This window comes from Vipera berus (genome assembly GCF_964194415.1).
Source record: "Vipera berus genome assembly, chromosome: 2".
Lineage (NCBI taxonomy): Eukaryota > Metazoa > Chordata > Lepidosauria > Squamata > Viperidae > Vipera > Vipera berus.
Genome location: NC_138203.1, coordinates 177435158 through 177446601, shown reverse-complemented (window position 1 = coordinate 177446601; position 11444 = coordinate 177435158).

The following is an 11444-nucleotide window of genomic DNA, read 5'->3' as shown; positions in this document are numbered from 1 at the left end:
GGTGGCCGTGACTCCAGCACGAGGTGTCTAGTTATGTGGCATCATACAGTATTGGTTGACAGGTCAAGTATGCTACTGGTGCGCCCCCTCATCTCTTGCAGCCGCTACCCATGCCAGAAAGACCCTGGGGATGCAGTCTCATTGGACTTCATTACCGAGTTGCCCCCGTCCAAGGGTGCCACAACCATCTTGGTGGTGGTGGATATGCTCACCAAAATGGCTCATTTTATCCCATGTCTCCCTACAGCACAGATGATGGCCCAGTTTATCGCCCATGTATTTTGGCTGCATGGGTTACCAGACCAAGTCATGTCAGATCAGGGGGTGCAACTTGCAGCATGCTTCTGGTAGACCTTACTCATGGAACTACAGGTACAGGCGTGTCTGTCCTCCACCCATCACCCCGAAACCAACAGGGCACAGAGAGGGTGAATGCCATCTTGAAACAATACCTCCGCTGTTTCAGCAGCACCCAACAGGACAATTGGGCAGAACTTCTGGCTGTGTTGGAGTTCGCCTAAACAATGCCCAGGATGCACCCACCCATATGTCGCCGTTCTTTGCCAGTTACAGATTTCATCCATGGCTCTTTCCATTGGTTCCATCAGACTCCCCAATTCCAGCTATGGGCAAGTTCCTTCAGGAGCTGAAGGCAGTGCACCAAGTAGTTCAACACCAGCTGGAGAAAGCCAAGGAAGATTACAAATGATTCACTGACCATCATTGTTGAGATGTCCCTCCTATATCTGTGGGTGATCGGGTTTGGCTTTCCACATGGCACCTGCCCACAGCATGGCTGTCGAAAAAACTCAATCACCATTACTTGGGGCCATTTCTGGTCTAAGCAGTGATCAATCCTGTGGCGTTTCACTTGTCATTGCTCTGGACCATGCTGATTCACCCAGTTTTCCACAGGTTGTTGCTGGTTCCTGTAGCGGCAGACAATTCACATCAGCCGGCTCCACCACCGCCAGGTCTGGCAACCTCTCATGGAGCTGTGGAATATGAAGTGGACAGTATTTGGGATTCCTGTCAGTTGCGGGGCTCATGGTTTGAAAAGGCTATGGACCTGAGGACTTCACGTGGGTTAATGCCACCAACATTCACGCCTGTTGTCTTGTCTGTGACTTTCATGCCTGGTTCCCACACTGTCCCAGTCCACATGGTCCTGGAGGAGGGGGTCCTATGTGGGGGAATAGTGTCGTGCATGTATACAGTGCACATAGCCGGCACCGCCTACACTTCCAGTATGCTGTACACTGTACAGCGTATACAGTGTGCATAGCCGGTGCTGGCTATGTTTCCAGTATCTGCTGTATGCTGTACAGCATATACAGTGTGTGTAGCTGGCACTGGCTACTCTTCCAGTACAGCAGATACACTGTGTGTAGGCGATGCTAGCTACGCCGGCTACTCTTCCAGTATCTGCTGTACACTATATAGAATAAACAGTGCAGTGCACGTAGCCGGTGCCGGCTACTCTTCCAGTATGTGCTGTACACTGAACAGCATATACAGTGTATGGTGTTGGCTATGCACACTGTATATGCTGTACTGGAAGCATAGCCAGCTCCAGCTTCCAGTACAGCATATACAGTGTGTGTAGGTGGCACTGGGTGTGCAGCTGCTGGCTATGCTTCCAGTATCTGCTGTACGCTGTACAGTTTATACAGTGTGCGTAGCCAGCGCTGGCTACGCTTGCAGTATCCGCTATACACTGTACAGTGTATACAGTGTGCATAGCCAATGCTGGCTGCTGTTCCAGTATATTCTGTACACTGTACAGTGTACACAGTGCTCATAGCCAGCACCAGCTATGCTTCCAGTATCCGCTGTATGCTGTATTCAAGATGGACAGTGATTAATATTTATAAGTTACTGAAACGGAAATGAGCACCGGCCCCTAGAGTTGGAAATGACTAGCACGCATGTGTGGGGGAACATTTACCTTTACCTTTATTACATATGTAAGGTTGTAGGTCTATACATAAGTTATATACACTATGTTTAAATGTGTTATGTATATGTACACTTTGAGAGCAATCAACTAAATTTCATTTTTAATGTGTGCCATTGTGCCCACAGTAAAAAATGACAATAAAGTTTATCTATCTATCTATCTATCTATCTATCTATCTATCTATCTATCTATCTATCTATCTATCTATCTATCTATCTATCTATCTATCTATGTGATAGAAGACCTGGCTTGCATTACCAAGTCTTGGGCATCTGCAGAATGGGAAATTCGTCTCTTGACAATGTGGCCATCTGGGTTTAAGGTTGACCCCAGCTTAGCCTTTAAGGGAGGGGAGGTAGATTGCAGTTATCATCTGTAAGTTGTTGAAGGTTTGGAGATCACTAGTTGAAACTGGATGTAAGGCTGTCTGGTTAAACTGGGGCTCTAACAATTGAGATTACTGCTGGTGTACTTCCTGTTGCCCAGCATGGGTCCAACAGCCTGCTTCAGCTGCTGAATCTATGGCAATAGAGACCCTGAGGCAGTTGTGTCTTAGGAATTTTTTATCTGGTGGCCTTGAGTCCAGGGTAGCTCATGAGTTCATGGCCATCACAGCATTATCTCCAAATCATTGGCTAAATGCATAGTGGGAAACACCAGTCTAGTTTTTGTCTTTTGGCAGTTGTGACACATCTAGCTTTGAAGGACATTGTTTTCAGTCAAATCATTCTTTTTGGTTTGTTGGTTTCAATCCACCTTACCGGGAGACAGGGCCCATTAGATCAGCCCATGCAAGGTGCCTGATGGATGTTGTTGTGTGGCAAAGGAAGCTTGGGTTTTTCCAAGGGAAAACTGGGGGAGTTGGCAGTAGAGAAGCCAACAGAACTATTGAATCACTTTCATTCCCAAACTAGGCACCCTTTCCTTTGCCTTCTCCTAAGAAAGAAAAAAAATCCTTGTAATTTAAAGCAGAGAACCGAAACAAAGAATAAGTGAGCATCTGAACAGCACAAAAGCAACAAAACAATCTTGACTGCATTGATGCTGGTTGCAAAGAAAAGCTACCACAGGCATTAAAAACAGCCAATACTATAATATCAATGATAAGCACCAGCAAATAGTGCACTACAAAAAGGAAGATCAGGCTGGAAAATAAGATCAGCATGCTAAGATGCAAGCTAGATCAGATGAAAGAAAAGAGGCTGAAGAACAAGATATCCAGTGAATACCTGATCAACAGGTAAACAAGGAAGGATTCCGGATGGCAAGGCGACGCCGGAGGCAGCCATTTCTTGGCTGTCAGCCTCGCGGCTCCGTAGAGCTGCCGAAAACAGCATCGATCAGCTGTTCGGTGGCTCGGAAGCCCCCACCTCGGGAGAAGAGGAGGGGGTGAGCGTCCAGGTAGGGGTAGAGCTCTCCGGGGCCGCCAGAACTTAGAGTTTTGGTGGCGGAAGGATTGAGCCCCCCCGAAGCCTGGGCATGCTCCGGACTGCGAGGCGTCTCTGCTCTGGGTTTTTTGGAGCAGAACAGGGCGTTCGCAACCATCCCTGCTAGCAAGGAAGAGCTTTTGAGAACGAGGACACAGGCAGAGCGATGCAGGAGATTTTGGTGAAGATGATGTTTTGATCTTTAACTCAATGGACTTTGCTGAATCTGCATGTGAAAGTGCGTAGTTAACAATAGAGGGTGAAAATGGCGGCTATATCTTCTAAAGTTCCTGCCCTGAGGCAGCAGTCTTCGGTGAAAACTTCATTGTCCTCTGCATCTGAATCTGTAGCAGCTTTTACAGTAAAAGATTTGCAGAGTTTGCTGCTAGAGACTATGGAAAAGCAAATGCAACAATTTGTTGAGATAATGGAGAAAAGGTTGGAGGAGAAGTTTACAGAGAAATTAGCAGAAATGAGAGCAGACATCACATCTACAATGTTAAGCATGGCTAAAAGCATTGAGATTTTGGATGAAAGAGTGGAAGATCTTGTTCAAAATGATATTAAAATGGAAGCCAAAATGACAGAAACTGAGAAATAGAGAAAATGGATTATGATTTGATTTCGACACAGTATTCTCAGATGGAGTTTGCTTTGAGAATCAGAGGCCTAAAAGAAAATCCTAAGGAAAATTTGACAAAAATGGTTTCTGAGGTTTTGGAAGGGGTGTTGGAGTGACCAGCAGATGAAATAATGGAAGATATAGATAAAATCTTCCATGTTAATTCGTGGATTGCAAGACAAAGGAAATTACCCAGAGATGTGGTGGTTTATTTTACAAAGAGAAAGATTAGAAATGCAGTTATCCAGGCCTCCTATAATATTGATTTTGTAATGGATGAGCAAAAAGTTTTGATTTTAAAAGAGATTCCTGCAAGAATTTTAAGAAAAAGGAAGGAATTTGCTTTTTTGACACAAGAATTGAGACGACGTGATATTACGTTTAGATGGCAAATACCAGAGGGTATGGTGGTGACTTATGAAGGTACGAGGCATTGTTTAACCACGGTGATTCAGGCACGTGACTTTTACAGTAATGTTTTAAAAGCAGTCCCCATACCGTCTTTGGAGTCTACAAAGAAAAAAGGTGACAGAGAGCCTCAACGTTCCAGAGAGAATCCACAAGATGTTGAAGGGTTAATGCAGACAGATGTGAAAGCTACAGGAGTGGGTCAAATTTCATCACCACGGGAGAAGGCCAGAAATTGGAAGAGGTGTGCTGCTTCTGGAAGAAAAACCTGAGGATTTAGTTGCATATTTGCAAGAGATAATAATGTAATAAGGATGCTAGAAGGATTAAGTATTTGGGGATTCATTTTTCACCCTTATAAAATAATTATATAATATTTTGTGTTGCTTTAGTTTTAAGATGATTATGAAAATCTAATTGGGAAGATTTGTAGTAGTGTTTATTGATATTCTGTAGGTTATGCTTTGTTATTTGGATGGAAAGTTTTAAGCCTGGAAGGTAATGTATGGTATTTTAAGTAGTATAATACATTAGGAGAAGGAAAGGTTGTATAAACTTGGTTTTAGTATGTTAAAGTTTAGTTGGATAGAAGAATAGTTTTATAAAACTGATATAAATTGTTTTATGTGTGATTGAAATTAATTTGTAATACTTTTATGGGCAATAATTGGAGTAGGTAATAGAATATAAGAATATAAGAATGATGTGATTATATAAAAAAATTTTAAGTTTGGAAGTAATCTATGGTATTTTAATTTGTATAATATATCAGGATAATATGAATCTAAAGCTTAGTTGGGAAGAAGAACAGCTTTAGACAATTGATATAAATTGTTTTATTTGTGATTGTTTTTATTGGGTAGATTGAAAAGTATTATCTTGTTTTTGAATAATTATTGATATGATGTATATATATATATATATATATGTTTGGAGTTTATCTATATGAGTTAAAGTTCGATAGTCTATATAGTTCAGGATTGTTTGCGTAAGCTAGATTATGATTGTTTGTATTTTTATACCCTGTATTCTGCTCTGGGAAGTGGGGGGGGGGAGGGGAAAGGGAGGGTGGGGTTGGGGAGGGTTGGGGAGGGTGGGAGGGAAGGGGGCTGGGGGGGTTTCTTTTTCTTTTTTTTGTTGTTTGTTAAAGATAAAATGTATTCTAAAACTTTTTAATAAAAAAAACAGGTAAACAAGGAAGATTAATAAAGCTCTGAAAATAATAAAGCCTCAAATAACAGCTGCAGGCATGAAAATCAGCAAACACAAAGTTCAAATTTCACAATGTAGGCACAATCTCTAATATCAGTTGAATCAGAAATGTTTCTGCCAATTCATCAGTCAACATTCTGACAAAGAAAAAACAGTGTACCTCTGGATGCAGAGGTACAACAAAAACACATCTTGGATAAAGGTGTCGATAAGAATAAAAATAAAAATGAAGCTAAAATGAAAGAACTTGCAGTAACAGCAGAAAATGAGAGAAGGACAAGGAAGTTGAAGAATCGGTCAGCACCAGGTGAAGGTGAACTACATGATTTTTGGTTGAAACATCTGATTGGTCTATGCCCATTCATTGCCAAACAGTTGTTAACAACGTGCTCCAAGGAGGTAAAATTGAAGGTTAGGTAACATCTGATGAAACCTACACAATCATGAAATATTCAAAAAAGAAAGGGGTAGCACCAGGAATAGATCAACATGTGAAGAATTCAAGTTGACTGCTTCATTGCAATTTTTACCTATAATAGAGGAATCTCCCAAGAAGGCTCGCTTTCCCTTGGGAACAGATAGATAAGAGTCCATGGAGTTTGGGAGGGGTCAGTCCTGGAGAATGATTCAAGGCAAACTCCCCACTTGATTCCTCCTCTCTGTCTGGTTGGGCATTTCCCAACCTACATAGATCTGATTTTGATTGGAGTGACTTAATAGTCTTCTATAATAAATTGAAAAGGGACACATCAATTTCACTAAATTGTTATTGGAATATTATCAGGAACAAATTAATGTTCTTAATTTTTGCTTCCTTAAAGAGTAATTATTTAAAAAATACTTCAAGTGCAGGAGGAGATCGATGAAGTAGCAGGTGCTAAAGAGGCCCCTAAAATGGAAGAGAAAGTGAGGGTGTCTTTTACCAATGCAATTGTCCATATGATACAATATGAGAAAATGATTCTTGAGAATTTTCCACATGTAACAATTTGTGTCAAAATTTAAGGAGCTCAATACTCCACAGAGTGGTTGTATCTTTTTGTACCCTCTTTAAGGCAACTTCTATTACATCTGTCTTTCTTCCTCAAGGAAGTCTTTTTTTCTAAATCATGATGACGTAGCAACAGATAATGCTATCTCTCTTTGTACTTTGAAGGGTACTGTTATCAGTGCAGTGCTTTATATATACACCTTTCCATCTTCTGTATTGACAAATTCTAGAGCAGTTCGTCCCAAACCATTTCTTGGATGAAAAGGGACAGTTCAGAAGGAGAGAATTCTCCTTAATTCCCTTTTCACTGGGTAAGTGAATCATTCCCATTTTTCCTCTTCTATAATGGATTTTGGAAAAAGCAACCCAGCTCCAGGTCCCAGTTGGCTATATGCTTTCACGAGCGGAACCAAGAAAAGACAATAACAAATCAAGAAGCTCCCTAGAAGGTGAGCAGGAGGGAGATTTGCTGGTTAGGAAAAACTTCTCTTCTGCTTCTAACATATACTCTGTGTGTGTGTGTGTGTGTGTGTGTGTGTGTGTGTGTGTGTGTATTCATATAGGAAAAATATGGCAATGGATGCATATTTTCATGAAACATAAAAAAAGTAGAATGGGTCAAACTAAGACAAGAAAATGGTGAAATTGAAAATAGCCAATACTGACTGATTAGTGATTCATATTCACACACACATTTTACACAGAGTTTTTCTACACTGCAGGATACAATCCAGAGAAATTGAAATAACAAAAGATGAAAAGGCAAGATTTTTGGCTTTTTTCTAGATAAATCAAATGACTAATTTAAATGTAAGTCTCAATGAAAGATTGACACTGCGCCAAAGAACGATTATTTTTGTGGTTGTGGTTACTCATACACAGGGGATATTGAAAGGTGTGTATTGATTACTACTTACCATCAGTTTGAATGTGATTGCTTAATTCTGAATACAGCCACTTCCCTACTTATAAGGTGTGCATACCACATTATTCTACTTTTTAAATTTTTATTTTGTACCCTAAAAGATTTCAGTTTGTTTTTTAAATTGCAATTAATTGTATATGTATATGTTATATTAAAAGTATATAAATAAGTTATATACAAATATCTGTTGCAAACTCCATGTGGCATCAGAAAGGGCAGCTGGCCAGTAAACGCTCAGCTCCATCCAGTTGCTCAAACTCTACCCCGAATTAAGGGATTACATGGTCATGAAAAGGGAGTTTTTATATGTTATATCAAAGGTGGCAAAATTCTGAAATGTTCTGATTTTTTTACATCTCAAAAACCTGGCATTTTAATAGGGGTGTGAAGACATTTTATATCCACTGTAGCTATTACCTAATTTTTATCTTTCACAAAACTACTGCTTGCCAAATCTAGATGGATGATTTCATAAATCTGTCTAGTTGTAAAAATACGAAAACTTTGACCTGGACTTTGCAATTGTGGAAACCTACATCCAGGCAGTGGCAAAAGCCGCTGCTGTTTGGAATCTTGAAAACTTTTCTGCTGAGTTTCTCTGCTATCTAATTTCAGTAGTAAGTAAATACCAGGAAACTTGGTAGTAAGAGGAAGTCTGAAACCTCTCAGAATATTCTTCTAGTATTTTTGATCATTTAAAATTGTCAAAAACTATTAAATGTGCTGTTCTAATCCTTATGAAAGAAATTAAAGAACGTGCTATTGTAGCCAAATCAGTTATTATATGTGCAAAAGTCTTTTTTGGCCATCACTAAAGCTGGGCACATCCAATGTGAATGTGAATATTAGAGGTATAATTTGGCCTCTTCCTAAGGACCAAATATGTTTATTGACCTATCTCTGTAATATGACATGGCATATGACTCATAACATCCATGAGAGTAAATTTTCCATAAACCAGATTGGGGGATCATCTCCGGCTTGTAAGAAAAGGCCTAGTTCTTCCTCATAACCGAACATGCAAATGATACTCACATGCTGAAGAATTGGAGTATCTGGATTGACTGAACCAAATCAGGCACTAAATAGAGAGTAGCTTAATCAATGATAGAGCCAGGAAAATACAGCTTGGCAAATGGGTGACAGTGTTAAGCAGACGTGAACATTATTGAAGCAGGACAGAGTCTGTTTCAAATAGTGTCTGTTCATGTTTGGTTCTGCTGTTCTGCAAATACTAAAACCTAACCAACCTTGAGGTGGTTCTGAAATTCCATCCAGTCAGTTTTTCAGTATAAATGAACTGATAAAAGTATTCTTTTCCATTATCTGATGGACAGAGAGAACTTCACAAACAGTTTGATATTGATCTGGAATATTTTTAAAACTTCTGGAGAATTGAAAATTGGGTTTAGTTTACCTCAGAGGCTTCCTAGTAATTTATTCAATGAAATTATTAAATGTTTAAATTATAATTGTGTGATGAATCAGGAGTCTCAACTGACTCTGGACGAGAGATCTAGTCTGTGTAACCTTCTTGAAAGTCACGGATTAAAGGAGTTTGTGTTCAGTAATGCTCACAGTACTGAATTCAAAGTTATAGCAAGCTGGTGAAAGAAAAGCCTTAAGTCCTACAAGGGTTCAAACGTGATTTGGGTTATATGAAGGATGCCTCTTCCTGATTAAATCTGCTTGTCCCTCAGATCAGGCAAGAGAGGTGTGCTGGGAGTCTACAGGGTCCTCAACATTGTCAACACCACCACCTGTGATTAAAATCCTTGTCCCTCCCGGATGGTGAAAGACTCCAGGAGAGTGACTAGCAGGTGGGTCTAGGCAGTGAATAATATGTCACCAGAGGGGAAACATTTCTGGAGGCTTTTAAGGAGGCCCTGATTTGCCCCCTCCTTAAAAAACCATCACTGGATCCCACCTGCATGGACATTTTTCATCCAATTTCCTTTTTGGGGAAGGTTGTGGAAAATGTGGTGGTCTGGCACTTCAGAGGATCTGTGATGAAGTGAATTACTTGGACCCCTTTCAGTCAGGATTCAGGCCCAGTTATGGGGTGGAAACAGCATTGGTCGCACTTGTTGATGATCGTTGGTGAGAGTGGGATCGGGGTAGTGCAACAATTTTTGCTCTCATTGACTCTCAGTGGCTTTCTATACCATTGACCATGGTATCCTTTCGAGTAAGCTTTGGGGGCTGTGGCTGGGCAGCACAGTTTAGTGCTAGTTCTGCTCCTTTCTCAAAGCTGGTTCCAATTGGTATTGATAGGGAATGAGAGGTCCAGCCCTCAGCCACAATCTTGTGGCATGCCACAGGGCTTGACACTATCTCCACTCTTTCCCATCATCCATAGGAAATGACTGGGAGCGATCATCTGTCACTGATGATCTGCAGTATTCTGACAATACTCAATTCTACATTTCCACTCCTGGTGACTCAAGTGATACTATGGCTTCCCTCTTGCAGTGCCTGGAGGCTGTGGGACCTAAATGGGGAACAACAGGCTTTGACTGAATCCTGGTAATACTGAATGGTTTGGGGTACAAGGGGCCCTGAGATCTGCCATATTTGAATTTGGGTGGGGTGTCACTACCCCAGTTTGCAACTTGAGGGGTTCTCCTGGACTTAGAACTCCTGCTCAAAGAGCAGGTGGCAGTTGTGGCTAGAAGAACCTTCACACAATTTTGGGTTGTGCACCAATTGTGGCCTTTCCTGGATCAGGATTCCCTGCACTGTCATCTCATAATTGGACTATTGTAATGCACTCTACACTGGGCTAACTTTGAAAGGCATTTGGAAGCTACAGCTGGTGCAGAGTGCAACGGTTCAGGCAGTTCTTGGGGCCCAAAGAATGGCCCAGATAACATTACTACTCTGTGAGCTGCATTGGCTGTGTTGTGATTCAGCCTGTGGGTTCGGCAGTTGGGTCGGACGACTCAGAGGAGGAGGGTGTTGAAGAGCTTGCTGAGGGGATTGGAGAGCTTGCTGATGAGAGCCCTCAGCCAGGCCCCTCCTACCTGGTCACGACGCAGACCCAGCTGTGTGAGCCTGACAGCGTGGATGAAGATGACCCACAGCTGGCCCTGTTCAAGGATGCCCGACGCAGGAGGCAGTCAATCAGGAGTAAACAGAGGAAGGCAATGGGGCACCTCGGAAGGAGGCAGAGAGAAGCCACGCCCTGAACTGGATAAAAGGGGAATGCGTGGGAGGGCTGGTTTGCTGAAGGCAACCGCTTGAATAGCTCCTGTTTCATGGTTCGTGTCTTGTTTGCTTTTGTATCCATAAATTTGGTAGGCTTAGTTCCAGCCTCTTGCCTTCTTGTAAAAGGGGTTGTCCCTGCCTTTTCTGCAGGGCCGGTAGCAGGCTGGTACAGAACAGGCTGCCAGTCTGCTTCTAGGTGCAATTCAAGGTGTTGGTAATCACCTTTAAAGCAGTTCAAGGCATGAGTCCAGGCTACTTGAGGAACTGTCTCATCCCATTGGATTGGCCATTCCACCTGTGCTGGCAGAGGAGGCATGCTACAGGCCTGATTATTCTGGCTGGCAGTGTCCAGGAAAAGGGCCTTCTCTGCTATTGCACCTGTCCTCTGGAACATTTTGTCCCCCAAGTGAGGTCGGCCCCAACCCTCCTGACCTTTTTATAAGGACCTAAAGACCTGGCTCTACCAGTTAGTATGGGAGAGCATCACAGTGGAGCTGGTTGATTGAATAACAATAGATCCCACCTCCCCCCCCGCTATCCTGCCCCTGCCCTCCCCATCTGAAAATGGATTTTAGTGGTTGGCATTAACTTATTTATGTTTTAGTATGTTTATTCATATGATTGTTAACCACCCAGAGTCTAGAAGAGAAGCAACCTAGAACTAAGGAGAAATTTCCTAACAGTGAGAAGAA